Below are 18,013 nucleotides of genomic sequence, written 5' to 3' on the forward strand. Positions count from 1 at the left end.
TTGGAGAGCAGAAGGAAAAGAAGAAAGAAAAAGGCTCTTGAGGTGTCGCTTCCAGGGTGACCAAGTATACCAAGTTTCAAAAGCCCACAGAGAGCGTGAGCACCAGGTAGAGACAGGGACACCGTCTCTTCATTACAGGGGCGCCCTGGACTGAGCTGCACAGGATGGTTGCAAGCCCAGCTACTGCAACTTTAACGTTTCCTCTCTTCCAAGCAGGGATTTCCCGGGATTTCTCAAGCCTGCAGCTGTGACTCAGAGGCTAGGGTGGATGAGCCCTGCTGTGGTATGTAAATCGCCATTCTTCCTTTCCGGGCAGTGTCCCCGCAGAGAGGAAGTCACCCGGAGCCCAGGCAAACCAGGTCCCTCACTGCACCAGCTCCCTGCATTTCCCAGAGCCGGAGGTGACCTCTGCCTTCCTCCCGCTCCTCACCGCGTCCCCCAGGCCAGGTTTTCGGGCAGCGCCTCCAGGTGTGCGCTGGGCTGTGTGGGGCTTAGTGAGTCATCTGTGGTTCTATAAGTTCTGCTAATCCTATGGAACTAAGAGAAAACCATTCAGAACGGAGGAGACTGGCATTGTTGGCACAGCTGATCTCCACGTTGGCAGGAAGCTTAAAGGTGGCTCTCAGGTTCAATGCTGCCCTTTCCCAGGCGAAGTCCGGGTTTTCTCCGTGACTCATCGGGCGTGAACTCTTCCCCGATCTCACAGTTTCCCTCAGTTGGTGGACTCGTGGCCTGTGCAAGGCATCGAGTGGAGTGATGGAGCACTCGGTAGCGGGACAGGGGGCCTGAGGGGTGGGTGCTGGGCGCTGCACCAAGGGGCCCATGGGCACAGGCCTCGTGCTGGCGTGGAAGAAAGAGAGGGAGGGATAAGCAAGAATAGGAAAGGGAAGAGTGTGTTGCTGGAAGGAGAAAGAAAGGATTTACAGTCAATCACAGAATTTACATTTGTCTTCAGAGCGCCCTGTGAGATGCCCACAGGGATGTAGTATAAATCCTAAAACTCCTGAAAGTCAGAGCCTTTCAAAGGGGATGAAGGGGCTCTTCCCGGGCCCAGCCCCGTGAATGCCCTCCTCTCCCTGACACGAGTCCTGGCCCCGTGCATGCAGCTCGGACACCCGGAGCACCGCCCTCGTGGGCCCCTCCAACCCGTGGCTGCTGACCTTGTCTGACCTCCAACCAGCTAGGCCAAGGGCTTCCCCTGGCATTTACAGTAGCTCGTTTACATGTGGGTGTGGTCACCTCTGTGTCCACAGTTCCTGGGCACGGAACAGGTGCCCCGCACATGTCGAAGGATAAATATCTACCTGCCAATCATACAGACATGTGCTGTGTGTGTGTGTGTGTGTGTGTGCACATATGTGTGTGTTTACTCTTTGCTGGTTTCTTGGTCTGTTTCGGTGCACTTAAGTGAGAGGCAGTGACATTTTCTTAAGGCAATATCTAAAATTAGAAGTGGGACTCAAATTGTTCAGAAATCTCGGGTGAATGTTATGACTCATATGGTCTTATTTTAGGGGATACAAGCAGAGATTTCCTGGAACGGACACTTCACTAACAGTAAAATCTGTTCAGCAGAAAAGAAAAAAAAAGGACAATAATGTAAAAAACTTTTTCCACACACCCTCCCCCCATAGTTATATATACTAGTAGTTCGAGGTTCCTTCAGTCTTATGTGTGTACTTAACAGTAGTAACCAGTGGATGTGGTAACAGTGACCTAGGGAGTGGTCAGAACATTTTCTTGCCAGGAAACACTGTCCTGGGCCCTGCTGTCTTGGGGAGTTCTCTGTGCAGGTGTCCCCTGTTGGGAGTTCTCTGTCCAGGTGTCCCCTGTTGGGTGTTCTCTGTCCAGGTGTCCCCTGTTGGGAGTTCTCTGTCCAGGTGTCCCCTGTTGGGAGTTCTCTGTCCAGGTGTCCCCTGTTGGGAGTTCTCTGTCCAGGTGTCCCCTGTTGGGAGTTCTCTGTCCAGATGTCCCCTGTTGGGAGTTCTCTGTCCAGGTGTCCCCTGTTGGGTGTTCTCTGTCCAGGTGTCCCCTGTTGGGTGTTCTCTGTCCAGGTGTCCCCTGTTGGGTGTTCTCTGTCCAGGTGTCCCCTGTTGGGTGTTCTCTGTCCAGGTTTCCCCTGTTGGGTGTTCTCTGTCCAGGTGTCCCCTGTTGGGTGTTCTCTGTTCAGGTGTCTCCTGTTGGGTGTTCTCTGTGCAGGTGTCTCTGTGCAGGTGTCTCCTGTTGGGTGTTCTCTGTCCAGGTGTCTCCTGTTGGGTGTTCTCTGTGCAGGTGTCTCTGTGCAGGTGTCCCCTGTTGGGAGTTCTCTCTGCAGGTATCCCCTGTTGGGTGTTCTCTGTCCAGGTGTCCCCTGTTGGGTGTTCTTGTCCAGGTGTCCCCTGTTGGGTGTTCTCTCTGCAGGTGTCCCCTGTTGGGTGTTCTCTGTCCAGGTGTCCCCTGCTGGGTGTTTTCTGTGCAGGTGTCCCCTGTTGGGTGTTCTCTGTGCAGGTGTCCCCTGTTGGGAGTTCTCTGTGCAGGTGTCCCCTGTTGGGAGTTCTCTGTCCAGGTGTCCCCTGTTGGGAGTTCTCTGTTCAGGTGTCCCGTGTTGGGAGTTCTCTGTCCAGGTGTCCCCTGTTGGGAGTTCTCTGTCCAGGTGTCTTCTGTTGGGTGTTCTCTGTCCAGGTGTCCCCTGTTGGGTGTTCTCTGTGCAGGTGTCCCCTGTTGGGTGTTCTCTGTCCAGGTGTCCCCTGTTGGGAGTTCTCTGTCCAGGTGTCCCCTGTTGGGTGTTCTCTGTCCAGGTGTCTCCTGTTGGGTGTTCCTTTTGCAGGTGTCCCCTGTTGGGTGTTCTCTGTCCAGGTGTCTCCTGTTGGGAGTTCTCTGTCCAGGTGTCTCTGTGCAGGTGTCCCCTGTTGGGAGTTCTCTCTGCAGGTATCCCCTGTTGGGTATTCTCTGTCCAGGTGTCCCCTGTTGGGTGTTCTCTGTCCAGGTGTCCCCTGTTGGGTGTTCTCTGTGCAGGTGTCCCCTGTTGGGTGTTCTCTGTCCAGGTGTCCCCTGCTGGGTGTTCTCTGTGCAGGTGTCCCCTGTTGGGTGTTCTCTGTCCAGGTGTCCCCTGTTGGGTGTTCTCTGTCCAGGTGTCCCCTGCTGGGTGTTCTCTGTCCAGGTGTCCCCTGCTGGGTGTTCTCTGTCCAGGTGTCCCCTGCTGGGTGTTCTCTGTCCAGGTGTCCCCTGTTGGGTGTTCTCTGTCCAGGTGTCCCCTGTTGGGTGTTCTCTGTCCAGGTGTCCCCTGTTGGGTGTTCTCTGTCCAGGTGTCTCCTGTTGGGTGTTCCTTTTGCAGGTGTCCCCTGCTGAGTGTTCTCTGTCCAGGTTTCCCCTGTTGGGTGTTCTCTGTGCAGGTGTCCCCTGTTGGGAGTTCTCTGTCCAGGTGTCCCCTGTTGTGTGTTCTCTGTGCAGGTGTCCCCTGTTGGGAGTTCTCTGTCCAGGTGTCCCCTGCTGGGTGTTCTCTGTCCAGGTGTCCCCTGCTGGGTTTTCTCTCTGCAGGTGTCCCCTGCTGGGTGTTCTCTCTGCAGGTGTCCCCTGTTGGGTGTTCTCTGTGCAGGTGTCCCCTGTTGGGTGTTCTCTGTCCAGGTGTCCCCTGTTGGGAGTTCTCTGTCCAGGTGTCCCCTGCTGGGAGTTCTCTGTCCAGGTGTCCCCTGCTGGGTGTTCTCTGTGCAGGTGTCCCCTGTTGGATGTTCTCTGTCCAGGTTTCCCCTGTTGGGTGTTCTCTGTCCAGGTTTGCCCTGTTGGGTGTTCTCTGTCCAGGTGTCCCCTGTTGGGAGTTCTCTGTCCAGGTGTCCCCTGCTGGGTGTTCTCTGTCCAGGTGTCCTCTGCTGGGTGTTCTCTGTGCAGGTGTCCCCTGTTGGGTGTTCTCTGTCCAGGTGTCCCCTGTTCTCTCTGCAGGTGTCCCCTGTTGGGAGTTCTCTGTCCAGGTGTCTCCTGTTGGGTGTTCTTTGTCCAGGTGTCTCCTGTTGGGAGTTCTCTGTGCAGGTGTCCCCTGCTGGGTGTTCTCTGTCCAGGTGTCTCCTGTTGGGAGTTCTCTGTCCTGGTGTCCCCTGTTGGGTGTTCTCTGTCCAGGTGTCCCCTGTTGGGTGTTCTCTGTCCAGGTGTCCCCTGTTGGGAGTTCTCTGTCCAGGTGTCCCCTGTTGTGTGTTCTCTGTGCAGGTGTCTCCTGTTGGGAGTTCTCTGTCCAGGTGTCCCCTGTTGAGAGTTCTCTGTGCAGGGGTCCCCTGTTGTGTGCTCTCTGTGCAGGTGTCCCCTGTTGGGTGTTCTCTGTCCAGGTGTCCCCTGTTGGGTGTTCTCTCTGCAGGTGTCCCCTGTTGGGTGTTCTCTGTCCAGGTGTCCCCTGCTGGGTGTTGTCTGTCCAGGTTTCCCCTGTTGGGCAGTGGTTGCTTCTATTGAACAGAAATCCTCGTTACACTTCCTTTGCCTCCTCTCTATGCAGTTTCACCATAAACAGATTTCTGTTACTTCAGAGAACCACGGCTGTGACTGAGTGAGCCAGGCCAGTCCTGGGGGCTTTTGGCCGTGTGCTCTCTCCCTCCCCACCCTCTCACATGGGGCGTGGGCTCTGAGTCTGGCTCCGTGTCCAGCTTTGCCTCATGAGATACCTCACTGGCAGCAGTGATTTAGCGAGACAGACATGCCACTCCACGTTTCCACGGCGGTCTTAAGGAGTCCTCGTTTCTCGAGTGACACTATTTCATAGAGAAAGTAACTAGCCAGGAGAAATACGGGGAAGGGAAGGACCAAGCAATGACCAGTCACTGGACTGTAACTACCATTCACATTGAGATCATTTTCTCAAAATTAGTCCGAGAGATCCCTCCATTTCTACCAATGCCCGGAGCCGCTCTTTGGCAGGTAAGATAAACACGGACTTTAATCTCCTGTAGGAAGGGGCTGGAGGACCTCCTCTGCGTCCTGAATCTCTTGGCATGAAGGTTTAAGCGAACGTGCTACCCAGGCAGGAGAGAGGGTGCCGGCGGTGACCGAGGGACCTGACTTTAGAATCCAGTCGCCGGGTTCAGACCCCAGCTCTGCCGCTGCTGCTTGCAACTTGGCGTGAGGCTGAAGGCCCCGAGGCTCAACGCCCACATGTGCGAAATGGGGAGAGGAATGTGTCCTCTTTCCGGTATTTCTACCTGTGAAAATACATGTAGGAGCTTAGATAGCAATCATAATATGACCTTAAAAGATAGAACTGTCAATCAAATTATTTATGCAACGAGTAACCTGGCAAAAGGAAAGGGCCATCAATCATTGGTGGGACGTTCAGGAGGCAGGTTTCCCGCAGGTGGGGAAGGAGGTGCCTGCTAAGCATCCAAACAGCCCTGGGGAGGAGGCAGGTAAGACAGCCTTGTGCCGAGACCGGAAACGAGCAGACTGGACACGCTCTTGGCTCTGAACACACACCCAGCATGGGGGCCAGAATGCTGCCAAGAGCCGCAGACTTCCATTCAACAAAAGGGTGGCGAGGTGAGGCCCTCAAGCCTTTCTATAAACTTCCTCAAAACAGGAAGTTCAACAGTGGCTTCCGGATTTCATTCACAGGAAAATCCCTAAGAGAGCGCCCAGTAGGGACTGGTGTCTCTCTCTGTGTCAAGGCCTCGCTCACCGTTTCTTGTTCGGTGGCCTTGAGCTCCTCGTCTCGGGATGTCCCAGCCTCCACGGCCTGTTACCCGGATGACCACAGTAACCCCATGCCTCCCAGCTTCCCCTCTCGCTCCCCCACGCATGCTGAGTACAGTGGCCACTGCGAGTCTTTAGGATATGCCATTTCACGCCACTCCTTCCATGGCCTCCATCTCACTCAGAGAGGGAGCAGAACCCTTACAGCGGCCACAAGGACCCACACACCCAGCACAGGCATGGCCCGCCTCTCTCAGCACTTACCCATTCCTCTCTGCTCCCCGTCCCCACCACATCGCTGCTCTGCGGCCCTGCACTGCACACTCCCTGTCCTCCCTGGGGACACTTGTCCTCCTCCAGGTCCATGTGGCTCACCGCCACCTTCAGGAGGTGACAGGTGATTGCTTGAATGGCAGCTCTTTGTTGAGACCTTGTCTGCCTCCCACCCCAGACCTTCCCACGTTCGCAGCAATGTTTCCCCACTGAGCTGCGTGGATAACACACCACCTACTCCTCTTCCTCGTGCCTTCCCTCCCCATCAGAACGTAAACTCCAGAACAATTAGTGCCAGCTACTTTGGTGCCTGTGCCACGCACAGGGCTCACACAGGAAGCCCCTGCCCCCGCTGCAGCAGCTGAGGCCAACATCCCCCTGGGAGCTTCCAGAGAGCTGGGGCCAGAAAGGGGAGCTCCTTGGCCTCCGGACTAGGGCATCACCTCTCTTTCCTTCTGCACCTGGGCTTGGCCGAGGAGGGTGCAGGGAGAGGTGAGTCTGGAATCCACAGCCCCTGGGGGTGCGTGCCCTTCCCTCTCAGCGAGGCATCCTCCCACGCAGCCTGGAGACACAGCCTCTTTCCACCACGGCTGCCTTTAGTTGTTAGTGCGTGTCCCATGCACTGCAGGGCAATGGCTTTGCTGACAGGTCTGTGGTCTGTATGGAACAAGACTGCCTGAGCCTCCCGAGGGGGAAGGTTTCTCTGCACTGTACCAGCCGCGGGCCCTGCCAGGGTTGCCTGGAGCCCTGTCCTCCAGAGCGATCAGCGCTTCCTCCTCTGTGGTCCCAGAGCTTCAGGGACCAGCAGCATCAGGGGGACCATGAAACCATCATGGGTCCACGCACCTGTCTCTCCCACAATCAGTCATCAGGTCCACGCACATGTCTCTCCCACAATCAGTCATCAGGTCCACACACCTGTCTCTCCCACAATCAGTCATCAGGTCCACGCACCTGTCTCTCCCACAATCAGTCATCAGGTCCACGCACCTGTCTCTCCCACAATCAGTCATCAGGTCCACACACCTGTCTCTCCCCCAAACAGTCATCAGGTCCACACACCTGTCTCTCCCACAATCAGTCATCAGGTCCACACACCTGTCTCTCCCACAAACAGTCATCAGGTCCATGCACCTGTCTCTCCCACAATCAGTCATCAGGTCCACACACATGTCTCTCCCACAATCAGTCATCAGGTCCACACACCTGTCTCTCCCCCAAACAGTCATCAGGTCCACACACCTGTCTCTCCCACAATCAGTCATCAGGTCCACACACCTGTCTCTCCCACAATCAGTCATCAGGTCCATGCACCTGTCTCTCCCACAATCAGTCATCAGGTCCACACACCTGTCTCTCCCACAATCAGTCATCAGGTCCACACACCTGTCTCTCCCACAATCAGTCATCAGGTCCATGCACCTGTCTCTCCCACAATCAGTCATCAGGTCCACACACATGTCTCTCCCCCAAACAGTCATCAGGTCCACACACCTGTCTCTCCCCCAAACAGTCATCAGGTCCACACACCTGTCTCTCCCACAATCAGTCATCAGGTCCACACACCTGTCTCTCCCACAATCAGTCATCAGGTCCATGCACCTGTCTCTCCTACAGTCATCAGGTCCATGCACCTGTCTCTCCCACAATCAGTCATCAGGTCCACACACCTGTCTCTCCCACAATCAGTCATCAGGTCCACACACCTGTCTCTCCCACAATCAGTCATCAGGTCCACACACCTGTCTCTCCCACAATCAGTCATCAGGTCCACACACCTGTCTCTCCCACAATCAGTCATCAGGTCCATGCACCTGTCTCTCCCACAATCAGTCATCAGGTCCACGCACCTGTCTCTCCCACAATCAGTCATCAGGTCCACACACCTGTCTCTCCCACAATCAGTCATCAGGTCCTCGCACCTGTCTCTCCTACAGTCAGTCATTAGGTCCACACACCTGTCTCCCCGGAGAGCAGGAAGCCTGGGACCAGGGCAGTGCTCTCAGCTGGGCCAGGAGACCCGCATTGTTCCATGTACCTCCGCCTTCCTCACTCAGTAAGCGGTGTTTTTCCCTTGGGCTGACTAAGTGGGTCCTAGATGCAGAGGGAAAGTCCCATCTGCTTTTGCATTTCACAGCAAGCCCCAGCCTCCAGGCCCCCGCAGTGAGAGCCGACACCCATTATTGACATTGTTTCTAACAAACTAGACCTGGGAGGGCTGGCGTGAGAAAGAAGGGTCACCAAAACCAACTCAGGGTAGAATTCCATGTCCCATCATAAAGCTACGCCCCATCACAAAGCTACGCAGGTCAAGAGTGCAGAGAACACGTTCGTGAAACATCTCCTATGGACATGTTATTCATGGGACCTCCCAAGCCAAATATTTCCTTCCTTAATGTCGTCATGAGTTTATAAATTTCTTAACCAAAAGGCTTCTGTTATTCATTGTGCATAGCCAGGAAGGTGAATCTAAGGTTTTTCTAATGCACACGCTGAGGTCCCGGGAGTCTGGGCGGGGACCGCCTAAGGCGGGAAGAGCCACACCCCGCACCAGGTGTCTGCTCCCAGAAACCCCAGATTCTGGGCTCTCTCTCCTCTTCTCCTCTGTGCAGGTGCCTGGGCCTTCTGGTCACCCCGTCAGGTAAAATGATAAAATCAGGTAGAATCCCCGCCCCCCCTTACCCCCGTCCCCACCATTCCACTCCTTATTTCCAGACTTGGGGTTTCCCCACGACCCCGTGTTGTCTCACTGCTCCTCTGGCCGCCCAGGGGCCAGGCCTGTGGCTGCCGGATCCTGATTTTCACGGGGTCACCGCTGCGTACCCTCCCGGAGCACAGCTACCTCTCATCTCCTGGAACCTGGGCGAGTCCTCCCAGCGATGGGCGCGTAAGAAAGTGTCCTACTCAAAGGGGTCTCTTACCCTCCCAGAGGGAGCCTCCGTTCACCCCGGAACGCCTTCTATCCAACAAGAGGAGGGCACGCAGAAGTCGGGAACCGCTTTCGTCTGCCTCCGCTTTAAGAGTTTGAGTTCTGGTGTCTGGGAGTCTGGTGTTAGCTTACGGACCTGTCTGTTTTTCTGTGCCGCCCAGTGAGACACTTTATTGTAAACTAGATTCAAGGTGGGCAGACACAGCCAGCTCTCCTCATCTGGACACGCACCTGAGAGTCATGCGCAGTGGAGGCCTTCGCTTCTTCGTGATGAAGGGAAGGAGGAGTTTGCCACAGACAAGCCATGGGCGCAACCTCGCTGGCCTCTGCATGCACTAACCCACTTAGCTCTGGGGTTTGAATACACTACGATGAGCAGGCTCGACTCTCAGAGCCGCACTGACAGCGAAGGGGAAGACGCAGTGCTCACTTCAATGGCCTTGCTGAGGCCGCAGCCCTGAGCTGCAGACACGCAGAGCAGCTGAGCTGAGCAGCCTTGCAGGCAGTTTCCCAGCCGACTGCCCAGACGCCCCAGGCAGCGTGAGCAGTGCCTCACACCATGATGCAGCGCGGACCAAACCTGCCATGGCTGCCACCAGCTTTCACACTTTCACTCGCTTTATATTCCTGTCAAAGCCCATTCACAGACGGGAAAACAAGATCTCGATCATCGAAATTTCCTTTAATAAAGAATAGCTAGCTCAACTTTCAAAAAAAGGAAATAAGAAAACAGAAACTAGATCCTATTCCTTTTTTTTTCTTTCAAACAGGTGGTTCCAAGAAACCGCGGGTCGCCTTGCAGTAGTTGTCAGGAAGTTTCCCTCATAATCTCTGAGAGATGGAGAGAGAGAGAGAGAGAGAGAGAGAGAGAGAGAGAGAGAGAGAGGAGAGAGAGAGAGAGAGGGAGAGAGTGAGAGAGAGAGAGAGAGTGAGAGAGGAGAGAGAGAGAGAGGGAGAGAGAGAGAGAGAGAGAGAGAGAGAGAGAGAGAGATTTGTTGTTCCACTTATTGATGCATTCATTGGTTGCTTCTTGTATGTGCCCTGACTGGGGATTGAACCTGCAACCTTGGCGTATCAGGATGACACTCTAACCAGCTGAGCTACCAGCCAGGGCTGTACCACAGCTATTAAAAGCCAATTTGGGTGCCGTTTCTTAGGTAAAAATCAATAACGCAAAACAGAATCCAAAGACAAGACGGGCCCTTAGGCAGTTCAATGGGGGGGGGGTGCTCTCGGGCTTGGACTCTCCCTCCCGCTCCCAAGCCGCGTCCTTGATTCCAAGCATCGCGGGGCCTGGGTCTGCTGGTCCGTGAACGCACTGCAAGCCTCCTACCACTTCCTCTTGTATTTGACATAAATCACAGGGTCAGAAATTACTGCTCATATATGAATTGTCTTGGTTTAGTGCCACTTGCATTTAACACTCGTTCTGGAATCTGTCTATTCTCGCTTAGACAATGTTTTTCCTTTTTGCTACAAGACTTCCAGCGCCCTATGCTCGCCCGCGCCTGCTGCAGCCCCCGGAGGGCGAGCACACACTTCCGTCCGGGGAGCCCGCTGTTCGTCACGGATGCCTTCCGCTTCCTCGGGGATGAGTCAGCCTCGCACCCTCTCCCGGAGCAGCTCTCCCTCTGCTTCGTCTTGGCAAAGGTAGCTGAGCAAATAGGGAGCTTTGCCCCAGGCCCCATCGGCTCCCGGCTCTTATTCAGCCTCATTCCTCCCATCTCGTCAAGTCATAACGACATTCACTTCCTGCTCCTGGAAAGGGCGTGCGTCGTGGACTCTTCTCCTGCTTCATTCCGTGGAGGCAAGAGACGCCCCGCAGCCCGCCCTGCCGTCCTCGCTCGCCCCGTCTCACCGGGAGAGAATCCTCACCAAGTTCCCAGCCCTCTGTGTCTCCCCTTCTGTTTGGAATGCAGGCCTTCCTCCCTCTGCTGGGCGCCCCCCTCGGAGTCACGTCTGCCAGAAGGGCCCTGTGGATGCCTTCACCCCGTCTGTAGGGTGAAGGGAGACTTCCAGGGGCTGTTCCCCGGAGACCTGACCCCCAGGACGAGTGAAGGCACAGCGCTGGAGCCCAGAAAGGAGGGGCGCTCCCACCAAGGCGGGCTCCTGGTTCCAGCCGAGCGCTGGCCCTGTCACCACGTGACCCGTGATCCGCGGGAGGCCGGCGTGGCCCTGGGAACACACAGCCTGGGACAGGCCCACGCACAGAACTGCGGGGTCTGTGGGATCGCGGGGTGGCGGGGACGTGGCTGGCATGTGGGTACATTTGGGGAAGGGCCGCATGCATAGGAGACAGCGCGGCCCTGTAGGGAACACACTCACGGCTTCGCGTCATGTCCCGAGACTAGAACTTTACAACTTTGGGAATTAGGCGCCATTTCGAATTCTGTGAACCATGGCTCCCTCGGCTGGAAACTGAGGATAGAAATAGCGTCGCCTGGGGGTGGTCTGGGCGGGAGATCCGAGTAGCTGAGCTTTGGTGCAGCCGTGAGACTCCGGGAAAGGACCACAGTCCAAGGCAACATGAAGGAGGGACGGGCAGACCTGCACGCCCCGGGAGCGGGGGAAGGCGCTCGTGAGCGGCGCCCCTGGAGGTGAGCGGCAGGAGGCCTGGGAGAGCCCAGCGCGAGGCCCAGGTTTGGGTGACTTGGTGGGTAATGATCCACTGACTAATGTCGGAAAGTTGTAGCAGGGAGGAGGTTGAATGGCTTTAGAAAATGCTGAGTGAAACTGACCTGCGTGTAGAAAGAAGTCCATGTTCAGGATATGTCTGGCGTCCTCAGCGTGTGTCTTGCAGTTTAATGAACCGAGGACCATTCAGCCCCGGGTGGTCTGACACAGCACACAGGCTGGGTGCAAAAGGCCAGCCCAGGTGAGGGGGGAAGGTCTAAGAAAAGGGGGGCCCTGGGGGCTCACATTACAGATGTCAATGGAAGAAGACATTTGAGGAAGTGGGTTGAGTCCAATGCCAATGAGAGGACAAATGAGAAATCAGATGGAAGGACACTGGGCTGACGGGAGAGCGTGGCGGCGGGGGCGGCGGCTGGGAGCTAGGCTGGGATGGGGGAGCCGCAGCGCCGCCAGACAATACTGTGGCCTCACATCTGTTCAAAAGCGGGGAGCGCTGAGCACTTGTGAGCTGATGGGGATGTGAGGAGACAGGAGCCCGAAGGCCCCTGAGGGACTGGTCCTTCCCCTCAGCTCGGCCCTCCTGCCGCCCCGCAACCGGTTACTCTACTGCCCCCTGCCTCTCTGCCTCCACGGCCAGGCCCATCTCCCCCAGGCGCTGGAATCGCTGGACCTCGCCTTCTCCCCTCGCTCTGCAGATGGCTTCACCTGGCACGGCCCAAGGAAAAGAAAAAGCGCGGCGAGGAACGCGCTCTCCCTAGCCTGGGTGTGTGAGTGCAGGAACGCGAGCCAATTTCCCCAAGACGGGTAGGGAAACAGCATCCTAGCGAGAGAGGCAGCCTCAGTAACCCCCAAAGGGAGGGAACGAGTCCCCAGGAGGATGGCAGCGAGGAAGCAGACGAGGTCGCTACCACGTGAGGAGGATCAGGGACCACATGGGCAGAGCCAGTGGGTCTGGGGCTGACAGAGAGGATGTGGGCTCGGGTGCGGGGCCCAGTTCTCACCTTCAGATGTCTTTCCAGGATTAGACAGGAAGCGCTAGAGAAAAACGTGCATTTCCATGACGGAAGGAAGTCCTAATGGGGGTCAGAGGTGCGTGGGGGAGGGTCGGGAGGTCGGGAGTAGGGGGAGAGGGAAGGGGAGGGGAAGGAGGAGGGAGGAGAAGCCTGCCTCTGCTCAGCCCTCAGCAGAGCCACTGCTGACTTTGAAAGGAAAGATGACGTTTTCAGGAAAAAGTGCGTTTCTAAACAGGAAAACGTGCACAGGTACAGAGCACGCACAGCACTGTCTGTCCGCTAAATGAATGACAAGAGGCACAGGGCTAGCACAGCATGCTAGGAAATGAAGGGCAATTTAACAAACTGTGTGCATGTGCATGTGTTGTATGTGCATGTGCACGTATGTGTATGTGTGCATGTGTGTGTATGTGCATTGTGTGTGTGTGTGCATGCGTGTGTGTGCATGCGTGTGTGTGTGTGTGTGTGTGTGTGTGTAAGAGAAACACAGACCCCACATGCTCAGTGGCGATGCCCTGGAGGAGATTCAAGGGCACAATCTCTGCTTGGAGAGGCCGGAGGCTGGCACCATGCCAGGGCCCCCTTTTAAAGAGAAAAAGATACAAACTTGTGAATGCAAATTAGGAACAAATCGATCCCCCTTTACGGGAACCGAGCCTCATTGGCCCAGTAAATCCGTCTCTACGTGGCTTTTATTGTTATCTCAGTGCTTAGTGTAAACTTTTCGCAATGAGCATGAATCATTTGAGAAGTCGGAAATAAAATAGAAGTTAGGCAACATTTGCTCATGTCAGCCCGCTCTCACATTTACTTACACTACATTTAAAAAACGGTCATTTCAAAAGCACAGCTTCCCGCCGGGAGGGCGACGGAGCTGGAGAACCAGTGTGGTCGCTTCCGGTCATTTCCAGAAAGCCGCCCCGGTGGCCCCTCGCGCTCACCCTGAGCCTATTTGCTCCCATAAAGCACCAGAGACACATGTCCCCAAACAAGAGGAAGCTGGCGGCCAAACAACGCTTTCAACCAGGAAAGCTTCGTTTCCTAAAAATGCATGCACGGCCCGGCCGGCCTGGCTCAGTGGTTGAGCATCGACCTATGAACCAGGAGGCCACGGTTCGATTCCCGGTCAGGGCACATGCCTGGGTTGGGTTGCAGGCTCGATCCCCAGTAGTGGGGTGTGCAGGAGGCAGCCCATCAGTGATTCTCTCTCATCATTGGTGTTTCTTTCTCTCTCTTCCCCTCTCCCTTCCTCTCTGAAACCAATAAAAACATATATTTTTAAAATGCATGTGCATCCTGCTGGTGTTGGTAGCCAGCATGACCGGGCGTACACAGCTCGGTCACTTCCTCCCAGACGGGCGTGCTGGCTGCATTAGACAGCCTCTCCCTGCTGGAGCCCGGCGTCCCATGGCCGCGGGCTGTCACTCTCCCCGGGGAGCGCTTCTGCTCCGGGGTTCCTTCTGTATCAGGAAGTGGCTGTGCACAGCCTTGTCCTCCCGGGGATCAGGAAGTTCCCTACCGAAGGACGTGGGGATGTCCCCATCCATTCTTCTCGGTGAACACGTGACAGGTGTGTTGAGACGAAGCAGAGAGAAGGCGTTGCCTTACCTTTGGGGAACGTGAGCCTCCGTGGGGTGGCATGGCCCCTGCGGGGGCGGCCCGGGGCCCAGCAGCCGCCCTCCTCCCGATGAGGTCGCGGATGGCGTGGTCCAGTTCCGCGCTTTCGCACCTGCGGGACACGCAAGGCCAGGTTACAGGGTGACCGGGATCACCGTGGGTGCGGGGAGCTTGTGAATGACACGGAGGTGAGGTGGCTGTGTACACGACCGACCGGCGTCCCCATCTCTCACCTCATTTGTACCATTCGCCCAGGCCCTCAGTGCACATCAATTTTCACTCGTTTGCTCATTGCTGCAAAGTGACACAGTAGACAGGGCACTGAGGGAGTTTCAGTCTGATAACAGGGACCGAGCCGAGTGCCCCCCGAGAGCCAGGTGTTCACAGATGCTCTCATGCGGTGGCCACAGCAGCCCGTGGAAGAGCCGTGTGACAGGCCACTCCTGCCCCTTATGGGTGAGCAGGCGGGCGGAGGGAGCGCACCCACCAGCCAAGGTCGGGGCCGCCTTAGAGGGAGCACAGTGGGACCCGGGTCAGTCCCTTACCTCCTCTGCGCCCTGTCGGCCTGGCTCGTAGGAAGAGGAAAATACTGTTGTACTGTGCGGCTGTGGGCAGGGTCAGTGGTAACACATGTACACAGCTCAGCACGGGGCCGGGCAGGCTGTGCTCACCGTCGGCCCTGCTGTGATGATTCTGAGGCTCCGCCATGGTTACCCTACAATCTCACAAGGGAGTTAGGAAAGTAGGGGCCCCATCGTTTAGTGCTGAAGACAGAAATCACCCAAAAAGCACAGGCGCTTTTCAGTTTTGTTCCAAAGATAATCAAAAAGTGCAGTCACATCTCTGATGGAAGACAGCACACCAGCAACTTGGGTTTCACAACATCCTTAGCAAATCTTTTGGCTCAGTCTCCAGTATAAGGACTGAGTGGATGGAAATATTTTCACATTCTGTTTTTAGCTAGTGAAATTTGTCCTATTTCATGAATGTCAATAGGGGAGTGTTTATTAAGGTTCCCGTCTTTCCTATAAAGCTCAGAATTCTGACCGTTGAAAGGCGAGATTAAAGTCAGTAAACTCTGCCTTACTTTTTAGATTACGAATAAAGGCGTGCAACATCGTTATATTCTTAACATAACATTGTGACTCAGGTTTCGGAGTAGAGGCAGGAAATACAACCACTCCCCAAGTCTTGTGAACGCAAGCAGGTCAAATCCTACATCACCTTGCGTTGGCTTTCCTGGGTACATACCGGGTGTCCCCAAAATGTATACACACACTTGGAACAATTCTAAGGCAGTGTTTGTGAAAATACATTTCATCTTCAAAACTGAGCTACCAGCTGTGAAAGTGTGCATGCATTTCGGGGGACACCCTGTATTGTCCTCACCGTGTGACCTGCCCCCGATTCTACTCAGCTTGGCGAGGCGGGGCTTGGCGCCCGTGGGCTGTGCTCAGCACCCTCCCCCTGGGTCACCTCTGCTTTGCAGGTAAGCACCTTGAGCCTCGGGGAGGTTAAGTGCCTTTCTCGGGTCATGGGCTTGTCAGGGGCAGGGTGAGGGTGCCCCTGAGCCAGGACTCTGGCCACAGGCCCTTGTGATCTCAGGAACTGTCAATACCACAGGTCCACAGAGGGCTGTGTTATCCAGGTAACTGCGTGTGGGTTTCCCTTCCTGATGGGCATTTCTGCTGAAGCCCACATGGAAATGTAGCCCACTGAGAGAGCTGAAGGTCAGGATAGACCCAGGACAGGCTGTGACGCCCTGGTTTGCACCCGGCCTGGCTCACGTGGCTCCTTCCTTCTCTAAAGTAGGAGTTTTTGACCAGAATCTGTGATGGGTCATGGGCCCATGAATCTCCCCAAATCACGTTAAATGCAAGATAAAGTGTGAGTATCTGCTCCTTGACTCTTTCGAAAAAAAGGGTTTCTAGTTTTTATCACATTCTGACCTCTCCCACAAGCTAAACATCAAATCACTAGCCCAACTCCGGTTATTGCCACGCAACCACCTGAAAACCACCTCCCTGTGGCTTTCTCTGATGCCAGTGCGCCTCATCGTTACTGGCCATGGCCCATGACAATCTGGACATGACCCTTTGAGTCAAACACTGTGACTAGAATCTTACGTTTTGGTGGCTTCCTTACTGAATGGCAAGTGATCAGAGACTTCAGAGGCGATATTGTTAGGCTAAGAGATCACCGAGAGCCGGGGACAGAGCTCAGTGACGTCCGAGAGTCCCTGTTGGACCCTTGGCGACTCTTCGCTCACATCCCTCCTTCCTACCCCTCACTCACAAGAACAAATCAGCATGGAAAGTAAGTAGAATGAAGTTCATAGGAATTAGATTTTAGGAACAGGAGAGTGGGTGAAGCCAAGGCGAAAAACTTTTAACAAGTATTTCTCCCATCCCAAAGCACCCATCAGGAAGAATGCATGCACCCCTATGTTCATAGCAGCACAATTTACAATAGCTGAGATCGGGACACAGCCCAAGTGCCCATCAGTAGAGGAGTGGATAAAAAAGCTGTGGTACATTTACACCATGGAATACTATGCAGCTGTAAAAAAGAAGGATCTCTTACCCTTTGGGACAGCACGGAGGGACCTGGAGAGTATCATGCTGAGTGAAATAAGTCAGAGAAAGACAAGTACCACATGATCTCACTCATATGTGGAATCTAATGAACAACATAAACTGATGAATAAAATAGACCCAGAGACATGGAGGCATGGACCAGACTGACGATTCTCAGAGGGAAGAGGGGAGAAGGCATGGGCAGAGATTAACCAAAGAGCTTATATGCATATGAGCACAGCCACAGACACAGACAGCAGTGCCCTAAAGGACTAGGGTGGAACGGAGCCTCGTGCAGAGGGGAAAGGGGCAAGGAAATGGGGGGCATCTGTAATACTGTCAACAGTAAAGATAAATTAGAGAGTATTTCCCCTGAGTTACGTACAGCCTGGGAGCTGTCCCTCCCAGCCACCATCGGGAGCCACAGCTGCCCAGCCACCCAGGGAGGGCCGGCCGAGAGAGCGGGCAGAGGCGAATTGGCCGCAGGGTTCCCTGGGCCTCGGACTTCTATTGCGTATTCAGGAGCCTCCAGCATAGCAGCCTCCAAATATCACCCAATAAAGCAGAGGGTGCAGCATGTCCTCCAGGGCCTGGTCTAGCAGCTCAGCCAAGGATTCCTTCCATTTTAGTGTCTGCTTAGAGCAGTGGTTCTCAACCTTCCTAATGCCGCGACCCTCTAATACAGTTCCTCATGTTGTGGTGACCCCCAACCATAAAATTATTTTCGTTGCTACTTCATAACTGTAATTTTGCTACTGTTAATGAATCGTAATGTCAATATCTGTGTTTTCCGATGGTCTTAGGCTCTACAGCAGCAGTTCTCAACCTGTGGGTAGCAACACACAGGTTGAGAACCACTAGCAGGGTCGCCTAAGACCATCGGAAAACACAGATATTGACATTACGATTCATAACAGTAGCAAAATTACAGTTATGAAAATAATTTTATGAGGAACTGTATTAAAGGGTCACGGCATTAGAAAGGTTGAGAACCGCTGGCTTAGAGCCTTGACGCTGTCCATCTGTCCATGCCTCTCTGGTCATCATGCACTGCCTTGCAGGGCAGCAGCCAGCCTGGCTCTCCTCTGGCTCCAGCATCCCATGACCAAGTTCCCTGCGGATACTCAGCTCCTCAGATGGGTCTCTTTCGCTTCCAGGGCGTCACTGAACAATGAGGTGAATTAAACCCTGTGTTCACTCTGTGTTTGTAGGATGTCACGTTTCTGACTCCTTGTGCTCGTCCGTCAAGCCCGCCGGGCGTCTGTGCTTGAAGACGGTGCCTCTCCAGTTGCTGGGAAAGGCCGGTGGTGAGGCAGCAGCCCGAGCCC

This window comes from Eptesicus fuscus, chromosome 6, assembly GCF_027574615.1.
Source record: "Eptesicus fuscus isolate TK198812 chromosome 6, DD_ASM_mEF_20220401, whole genome shotgun sequence".
NCBI classification, from domain to species: Eukaryota; Metazoa; Chordata; class Mammalia; order Chiroptera; family Vespertilionidae; genus Eptesicus; species Eptesicus fuscus.